Consider the following 10,305-nt stretch of genomic DNA (forward strand, 5'->3'; position numbering starts at 1 on the left):
CTTCTTAATCAGATCAGTCTAAGCAATCCTAAAGATGACTAACTGTGATAAAACAAAGCACAAAAGAACCCAGATTTTCCTTCATTTTATTGTCAGAGTTGACCACACGTATGATACTTACTTGGTGCAAACTGAAAGGCTTTTAGGTGTGTCTGACAATTAAAAAAAAAAAAACAAAAAACAAACCTCCATACCCAGCATAAAGAGTTTCACAAAAGAATTACCCTCCAAGGAAGAATCTCAGAGGGCTGTTTTGCAGAATGAGAGAGAGCATGGGCCTAAAACCAAAATGGCATGAGTTTTGTTATGTATATACCACGCAGGCTGATTTATACCTGGCATTTATACCTGGCATCCCACTATTATTCATGGCCTGTGGAATTAACTAGGAGTTGCGTGGGGATAACAGACACATTTTCTTTCAAAGCTAAAGAGAATGCTTAGGAACTGTTTCACTTTTGACTGAATTTTGTGACCGGGAGTAATTCAGAGAGAGGCTACACAGTATCCTCATCACAAACACCAGCTCTTCTAGGACTGCTGAAGGCTCAGGGCACAGACGCCATGTGATCTCTGCATGAGCATACATAAAACGCCTCTGAGAACCTGTCAAGTGTTTAGTGTATATTACAGATGACAGGTCAGGCACCACATCTAATTTTTCGGGTTTGAAAGTTTTGTTGACACAGGGAAAACACACAAATCTGCAGCCTGCTCAGCCCTGCCACCTCCTTCCCACATCTGAGATCACTGAGAGCACTCAACACCTCAGAAACCACTTGGCCAATAAAGACACTCCTGCACTTAAGTCACTGAGGGATGTATTTCTAATCAGCTTGTACAGCTTTCAATTAAAGCCTCTGACTGGGCTAAGAGATACTGCAATTCATTAAAGCACCATTAAATGAAACTAAAATGCAATGCTAGGAAAGCTGACAATGTCTTACTGCAGCTTCTGTGGTGCAGTGTTCCAAACTGAACGGCTTCGTAAGCAATAAAACCATTTGACAGAGTCTGTCAGACAGTTGTTTATCACAGAGGTGAATGACCTTGGACTGACAGAGAATGGGCAAAAGAACCACAGAAACAACCTCCCGTGAAAGAAGAAAGAAAGAAAGAATGATTAAAAGATTCTGAGGAATGTTATTTTCCTCATCTTTATTATATTTCCTGCTTATGAAAGTTTCCCTAAATATTCTTGCAAAAATTATTTTGCTTCTTTACAGAACCAGCAGATGCTATTGATCTGAGTCTTCTTGGAAACCATACCCTTTTATAGTCCCTTTAGCCAGAGTACCTCTACCACTAACAAATGTTTCCACATGGAAACTTTTGCCTGTGTTTTATCCTGATATGATTTTCATTTTGGTATTGATACTTAATAAATAAGGGGAATTGTGTTCATGTTCATCTATTTGGTAACAGTATCTAACTCCTTGGAGAAAAAACATTTCTTGGCTGAGCTACTTTCTTGCTTCCTTTGCTTTTATTTCAATAATAATAAGACACCATTTGAAATTAATTTGCCACATCTGATGTGGAAAAGAGAGAATATAAGCACACACTAGCCAAGCACATTAATACAGGGTTACAATGAGAACAGAAAAACAAAGCAACTGAAATCAGAAACATTAGTGTCTGACTGTTCCTCACAAGCTTCAATACAAAGCAGGTCTGAATACTTTCAGTTTTGCACTTCCACAATGCATCTGGGTAGAGAAGATTCTGAATATTTAGTTCTGCCTGGTAAGTATTTGTCAGTTGTCCCTCATCCCAGAGGAAAATGTTTATTTCAAAGAAGATATGAGATTTCCTGCTAACTGAAGTGGCACAATTTTACTACTCAGGCAAGTTGGAGCAAGAATTCTCGTACATTATTCCATCCACTACATCAGACATCCTAAAGACTTGCCAAAATTTTCGACATGTTTTAATACAATTTAAAATAGCACACCGTTTGTACATATTAAAAAAAAAAAACCAAAAAAAACCCAAACAAACAAAAAAAACCACCAACTACAAGCAACAGAGAGATCCAGTAATAACACAGAATGATCTGAGTTGAAAGGTACTCAGAAAGGATCACCAAATCCAGCTGTTAAGTGAAGGGCCCATCCAGGGATCAATATCTAGCAATTCTAAATAGGGATGCAAGTTTTGTAACTGCTTTTGCTCAGCTTCCTAGCTTTGCAGCCTAAGAGTATATTGAGAAGATTAAATGGCACTGAAAAACAAAACAAAACAAAACAAAACAAAACAACAACAATAAAAAAAAAAACCAAACCCAAAAAAAAACCCCACAACAACAATAACAACAACAACAAAAAAATCCACCAGCTTTCTTTTCCCATGAGATACATTTTAAACTATAGATCCCCTTAGGAGCAAACTTAGCAGAGGAGTTAGAAGCCTGCCATTATTCTCTGTTTATACCATCTAGTATAGCACAGGCTACCTGCTACAGGTGAGCACTTAGCTGGCATCTGGTCCAAAGGAGAGTTTGAGTCTGCAAGGTGAAAAATAAGCAACCTGGAATTATTTTATACCACATCTCAAAACAAAAATGCTTGCAAAGCAGGCACAGCCAAGTGTGTCTTTACTCAAATTCAGAGTGGACAGGAAATTCAAAAAAACACACTACAGAGATCATTGCAGTCTGGGAGATGGACCATATCCTAAACACCTGTCACTATCCTCAGCCACTTCCATTAACTCTTGGACAAGCTTGTTCAACCCTCATAAAAAATATCCTGGACTAAACCAAGTCCACCAGGCACTGTTAACTACATGTAATTCAAAGTTTGTGTTGTAAACACATCAAGCACCACACCAAAGAAATATAGATATACCCCTGACTTGGCAAGGCAGTCCTAAAATGTAGATATCACATTCATAAGGATCAAGAGACAATTGCATCATGCCATACACCAGAACAGAGGTTTTCTGTCCCCAGGATATGTCCAACAGTATGTGTCCAACAGATCATCCCCAACATGACAGAATGGAAAAAAAACTCATGGAATTCAGCACTTATACCAGGTCACAGCTCAAGGTATAAAAGATATAAAAACACATTATTTTCTTTACAGACAAATTTAGGTGACGTGATCATATAATATGTCACTTATTACTCAACACTTTACACATAGCCCTGACTTTTCTTGAGATGACTTGAAAACTCTGCCAGCTGTACTCGACCTCCAAATAAAAGATTCATCTTACTATGAAAAATGGAGCTTGCATAGAAGCAGAAAGGGGAATATCCTTCACCCAAAAAAATCTGAAGATAAAAAAAAGTAATTTAAAAAATACAAATATGGAAAGAAATTAATTACTAGACTATTACTAAAAACCCATTACATGACATTGCTCCATAGCTGTAACTAAGTTTAGCATAATTACACCACGTCTGGAGCCTGCAAAGATTTACGGATACACTTGACTTAGGAGTCTCCTTGACGTTTTAACTTCTCATTGCATGAAGCCTTTCCCTGAGGAAAGTCTTCAAAGGCACAAGCTCCAAGAACACAGGACTCACACACTGTGTCTTACCAGGGCACAATGCTAAAATAGTGATGTGTAAGTTGTGAATGATATTCCAAGATAAAAGTCAGTAAAAGAATGATTCCTTCCCCATAACTTTGTCCATAATGTTACTAAGCAACACGAATTTGCAGGCACTTTACTGCTGCAATTACAGTGATCTCTCAAATAAAATTGGCACAGCTTCAGTCTGCAGTCTTGAGTAATTTCTGAACCCTGTAATTAGTTTTATCAGAAAAAAGGCTCAGACTATTTCATTTTACATAGAGTAAATAGACAGTTAGTTTATAGTGGTTTCCATGTTCTCTACATTTTCTGATATAAAATTAAATATAAGTTTGCTTTTGTTCTCCATTTTTGATATTTTGAGCAGCAGATGCTCATTCAAGAAGTCTCAATATCATAAAGAACTGAGCACCATAAAGCCAACAGCCTGTTTATTCTGGAAACTTCTTACTGATAAGAATTGTACACAGAAGAAATATAACATTATAGCCACCCAGTGTGGCACTGTGCCACCTGGCAAATTCATGGTGTCTATCCTGCATGAATTAAACACTACAAACAATTTTTAATGGGCCATCCAGGAAACATCAGCACTCTTTAAATCAATGATAATTCACCCCACATGAAGAACCTTACTTTCTAATCTATCCTTAGTTTCTGGTGTATACAATTGAAGAAGTTCTTATGGTAATCTATTTTTGGCAAATAACTGAAGATATCTTTGTGTCTTGTCCAGCTCAAGGTTATAAATATTGGAAGAAAAACAAAACTTCTCATGCACTTGAGAGTTCAGAAAAACTCAATATCAACATAACACAGAATAGCACATTAGATTATGATAGATCTCTCATTGCAATGTAACATACATGGTGAAGTGGCTGTATTATCAAATAAGACTTGATCATGCACATCTGACATGAACAGAAGCTTTGCCTCTGTTTCCTTGGGACTGAACCAGGAGTTAATTACCATAGGCAGTGTTTCCAGATCTGTTACATGCTAAGCAGCTCCCACTTAATAACAACAATAACAAGGAATTGTTTGGAACAGACTGAATTTGAAGTTTTGGTTAAGATTTGACTCTCATGTCCTATTGAGCACTTACACCTTTTAAAATTCTGGATACCTAGTGATAGATCTAAATTCAGATAATGGAGGCCTTTGAAATTCTATTTCAAGAAGTACAGCTAAATCTATTAAAACATAGTAACACATCCTTCTTAAAACACAACTTAGAAAATCTAAAACCATAGATGCATTTGTTCTTAAAAATCTACTGCAAAGCCTTTGAAAGATTTCATTAGTTTCCTAAGATGGATATTTTCCCAACAATATCCACTGCATTCTGCTGCTTCTTTAGAAGAAAGTACATTTAGCATCACTATTAATAAAAAACCAACAGCAAGAAGCATTTATTTCCTTAACAGTGTCCAGGTCTTGTAGCTGGAGAACTCGTGAATCACTTGTTACAAACCTAGTACAGCAGATTTCAGCTTGTCTCTTTTGCTTGTTTCTGTCTTTTGGGAGAATGCAGAAGATTCACTCCCCCTCCTTTCCTTGTAGATTTAATGAGCCAGGCATGACAGCATTTCATCTTACACAGATTCTTGTCAGACCCAAAGTCTATTTCCTTATCATAAATGTTACTATTGTCTGCTTTTATTACATAATCATTCCTACAAGCATTTTCATAAGCTGTTGGATACAAAGAGAATTAATTCTCACAAAAATCCTCAAAACTAGTTATTTATATTCAACCCTCCAAATCCATATTATAATTCAGAATACACAATATAGATGAGAACACAAGAGGGTAGTAAGGCAGCTCTGGATTAAACACTTGTACACCAAGAGATAGAACAGAGTCAAATCAACCAGCTCTTACAATGACTGAGAAATGCCAGGCTTAGAGCACATGAGAAAAATAGCTAGACAGGTAATCCTGAGTATTCTAAAATAGATATTGTCATTCATCTCTGTTAAAGCTGCTCCACTTCACATGAAGTAATTAAGTCATTTGGTCCAGGAACAGAAAGGATGGTCTAAGGACACAGAGAAGACCTGAAAAGGAGTTTTGCAGTTACTGTACTCCAGAAGCAGGAAACCAAGTGCAGTGGAGAAGAGTAACACATCCTAGAGAAAAAAATAGTTTTGTCCTGATCAATAAATATTTCATTTGTTTTCCAGTATATTATCCAGTAGCTCTCTTACCAAGCTGCTCATGCCCTCTGGTGCTTTTACAGTGATGAAAGTACAAGGGGTCACTGGAGTTTCCTGAACTCACCCCATAGGAGCAGTAAGAGAGAGATTTCACTCTTGTCTGCATAGCTGGAACACCTCAGCCAGGTATCTCACTATCCCCTAACATAAAAAATGAAATATTTCAGAACCAAAATCCCAGACCCACAAAAAGGCTGTAACTACCTTGAGCAGCCTGCAACCTTTCTTCCCTACAAAACCTTTGCAATCATCACCAAGCACTCTCCCTCCTCTGAGGCTTCAGCAGCCAGTGTGGAGGCCATCCTCTGCTGCAGCACAGCTGTGTAGCCTGGAGCAAGGTCCTGTGAGGACAGCTGTGAGAGGCCCTGTCTGTGTTCCCACCCACACACCTCCCACCCCCTGGCTCCCAGCTGCAGTTAAGCTCAGGACTGGGCCTTAGTTTGTTTCTAGGCTGTGTTCTAGGTATACCTGGCTTGGTCAAGGTGACATCCTGGCTAGGATATCATCTGCACCTGGTCAATACACACTAGTCTAGTATGAAAAAAAAAAACAACAGTGGTGCTATCCTTAAAATTTATTTTGTGGTCCAATATAAGGTCTCCCTTCTTTTCAAGTAAATTTGGACATACAACGAGCACTCAGGTTTTTCATTGATATAAAAATGGATTCACAAAATTAATTAGAATTTCTTTTCCTAATCAACATTCTTTTAGTATTTATTTTCCAGGTACATTACATTTGACCTAACATATAAGAAACAAAACCCAGACATAACTAAAGTACACCTCCAGCTATTCACATAGATCCTGGTGCTCTTTTCTGTACAGTTAACAGGTCTAGAGTTCCCAGGCTACTGCAGTTTACTCATGATTTCTCTGAATGGAGATATAAAGATTGTTTATTCCTGACATAAACAAGTGCTGCTGAAGGGTTGATTATTAACTTTCTCTAGCAGTACTGCAAAAAGCCTTTCCGGGACACAAGAAGAGAGAAATCATGACACATTTTCAAGAAGATGGCAATTTGTGTAACCACAAAAAATATATTCTCCCTGTGAAAAAGAGCAATACTTTAAATACATGTGTACATACATACGTGCAAAGAATAGCTGAAATACTTGAGAAATGCCTCTTTCCGGTCGTAATGTTTCTATAAGGGTATAAACACATAAAACCAGTGCCAAAAGGAGAATACGATGATGAAATATTTCCTAAAAGGACGAGGAACAATAATTACAATGCAGCCGTGTGCACTAAGGGCTCGGCAAGGCTGATCTCTCGAAGGGCCACCAGGGCGAGCTCTCGCCCAGCAAATCCAGCTCCAGCCCTGCAGCTCCACCATTCCGGTTCTCCCCGCCTGCCGTGCTGCCAGGCAGGGAAGGGCAAAAAAGAAAACACGCTTTTTAAAGCTTAATGTCTTCTCTTCGAAACCTTTTACACCATCGTGCCTCTGTTCTTGAGCAAAACGAGTGCCAGTGGGCAGAAATGGTATTAGCCACGGACATATATTGCTGCAGGTGCAGATTTCTAGTGGTACTGAAACTTACAGAGGTTTCAGTATTTGAAGACTCAAGAAGAGTTTTATGATGATCCAAACATGGTTGTTTTATCTGTACAAAGATTCTTCTGGATACAAATCTTCACCTTAACTAATTTTGCCCTCAGTGGCAGGCTCCTTAAAATCCATTCTCTTCTGTGAATTCCTCTATTATATCTAAAGCACTGAACTTAAAGAAACACCTTGCAAATTTCAAAAATATTTGATGAGGGGGACGTGGCACAGATTACAGACTTTTCAACAATGCCAGCTGCAGAGCAATCAGTCTCCAGAGAAATGGGATAAAGACAACCAAAAGCCAAATTATAGCTGAAGAACAAACTCTTTCCTCCAAACTTCAAACAATAGTATTTTAATCCTGCTTGTATGTAGTTAGTTAAAATTTTCTAATATTTGGATAATCAGCTTGAAAAGCTAGCTACTAGCAGCAATTTCTTTTTGTTTCATATTCACACTCAGTCCCAGATGTTGCAGAACATCTTATGTAAGTGGCTATGTCTTCAGTTTGTGCTGTGCACACAGTATTTAGTCAGTGATGCAGACACTGCAGAATATAAATTCTCAATGTATTGTTTTGAAAGATACCACTTAAGTTTAAATCATAAAGAATGCAGATAAGTAATTCTTCATATTTCCAATGCATTATCATGTAAGAAAGACAGGGCTCAATTTGGTGGTACAAACTTCAGACTGCATTAATTATTCTCACATAAAATCACTTACATGTCTTTTTCAAATACAGTATGGCCACAATGGCTGGTTAGCAGTGACACAAATTAAAATATTTTAATTATCCATTAACAAAAATGTAACTTGCATTAGTTGCAGGTTTCAATTTAACTGTGTACTAAGTGAGGTGATTTTCTGACATGGCAATTTCATTGTTTAGTTTTATGGCTTCCTTATGTTTGTTGCTATGTACAACATCTTTGTCCTATGTAATTTACATCCCAGGTTCAGCTCACCACCCCCAAAAACAGAATATTACCTTCACTTAGCCAAAAACTCCTGCTCTTTACCATGCTCTTGTCTGGTTCAACCTTCACCTCATACAAGCTGATTTAACTACCAAGTGTTTTGCTGGGTTAGACAGTTAAATCAGCTCAGGAAAGACTCTGACAGATCCAAAGCAGGGCAGTGAAAGGAGCACTGGATCGCTGTTACGGATGGAGCCCAGGACGATTAGCTGGCTAATTTAGCTGGTTAAGTCCAATACCCACAGTCAGGTCTTAAGAACTCCTCTCAGTTTATCTCCACAGCTATTTCTGTCAAGGTTACGCTTGTTGCTGGTTCTGCCATGGAGTAGGAATCCCGTGGCGTGTTCCAGAGAGGGGCCTTACACAGGGACACAGGGATGACCTGATAAAGCTGCATTCAGTGCACCAAAGAGGGGCTCGCTCTGCTGTTTGCATGGGAGGAGATGCTGGCAGTATTCCATTTCTCTTATCACCAAGTGACCATGAATTTTTACTTAACAGAAAAGCACAGTGCTAAAATAGACTATTTCAATCGTTATGCACACAATTATCAAAACATAGCTAATTGCTTTACAGACCTCTGTAATGCAGCTAAGTTGCTGAAGAACTATCACCACTTGACAGGTACCTCTTCCCTTTGCTATTAATTCCTGAAAGGTTATACTCAGACTTCTTTTGAATGGCAGCAGTAGTTAGTGCAATTAAGAGCTTTAAAGCTCCCTTAAGTTTTTTAAGCAGAAATTAAGCTGATATTTTCTTCAATTTACAGCCTCTTTGTAAAGGGAATAAACTTTCTTTCTGAGAGCATAAGTACTCAGCTGCCTCATTCTTGCCTATCAGTTTTGTCCTGGGTAATCCAAATTGGCATTCATGAAAGCAAACAGTATAATCTACGTCAAGCAATCAATGCTGGTAAACTCATTACAGTGCTTACTAGTCTAGCCTTTAAATTCAACAGACAAGCACAGATTTATCAAGATTTGTATTTCCTTCAAAAGCAACATTCTACACTGTATAACCATAGGGGCAAAGTAAGCAATAAAATTTAAATTCCACAAAACTTAATCTAAAATCTCTGTTGATTTAGCACAGTCAGTAATAGAATTGTTTAGCATTCTTATTATTCCAGTTACCAACATTCAAAATTATTGTCACAAAGCATTACATTTTCCTGCTGCCAGCAAAATGACTTCTAAAACAGAAATGCCAGAAAAATCTTCTAATGCAAGAATTCTACGAGACAGAGATAACTACTGTGTTTATCTCTGTGTCCTTCAAATGCCTATTTGCAGTCATAAACCAACATATCTCGCTCAGGGAATCATAGAGGCACAATTAGGAAATCAAATCCTGAACTGCTTTTAGGAGAGTCTTAGAAAAAGATAAACTTTTTGTGCATAGACTCCTGGATAATGAAATTGTATTTTCAAATAAGACTACTCTTCAGAAAATAATTTTTCAACTTCACACAAGTCTTCACAAAAAAACTGATAGATTTTTTTTACTTACAATCCTGACACTGACCTCTCACATTTATTTTCCACAGTCATTCTCACATATATGTTGGAAGAGTAACCATCTTTTCTATTTCTCGTATAATTTGTGATCCGTGAGGAACACCTATTAAAACTGCAAATCATACAGAAAAATTTCATTAGTTATTTAAAGAGGTTGCAATTGAATGTTGCATTCTTATGCTGCTATTGGCTGCAGTAGATTTTATTTTCTAAACAGTAGCTGGCACAGGGCTCTATTTTTGATTTGGGATGGAAACAGTGTTGATAACTCAGGGATGTTTTTGTTATTGCTGAGCAGTGCTTGCACAGAGTCAAGGCCTTTTCTGCCCCTCACACCACCCCACCATCAGGGAGGTTGGAGGGGCACAAGAAGTTGGGAGGGGACACAGCCAGGACAGCTGACCCCAGCTGCCCAAAGGAACATCCCAAGCCATCGGGGGCCACGCTGGGGGAAGGAGAAGGGGAGCACGTTGGGTGTGATGGTG

The sequence above is a fragment of the Prinia subflava genome, chromosome 4 (genome assembly GCF_021018805.1).
Source record: "Prinia subflava isolate CZ2003 ecotype Zambia chromosome 4, Cam_Psub_1.2, whole genome shotgun sequence".
NCBI lineage: Eukaryota > Metazoa > Chordata > Aves > Passeriformes > Cisticolidae > Prinia > Prinia subflava.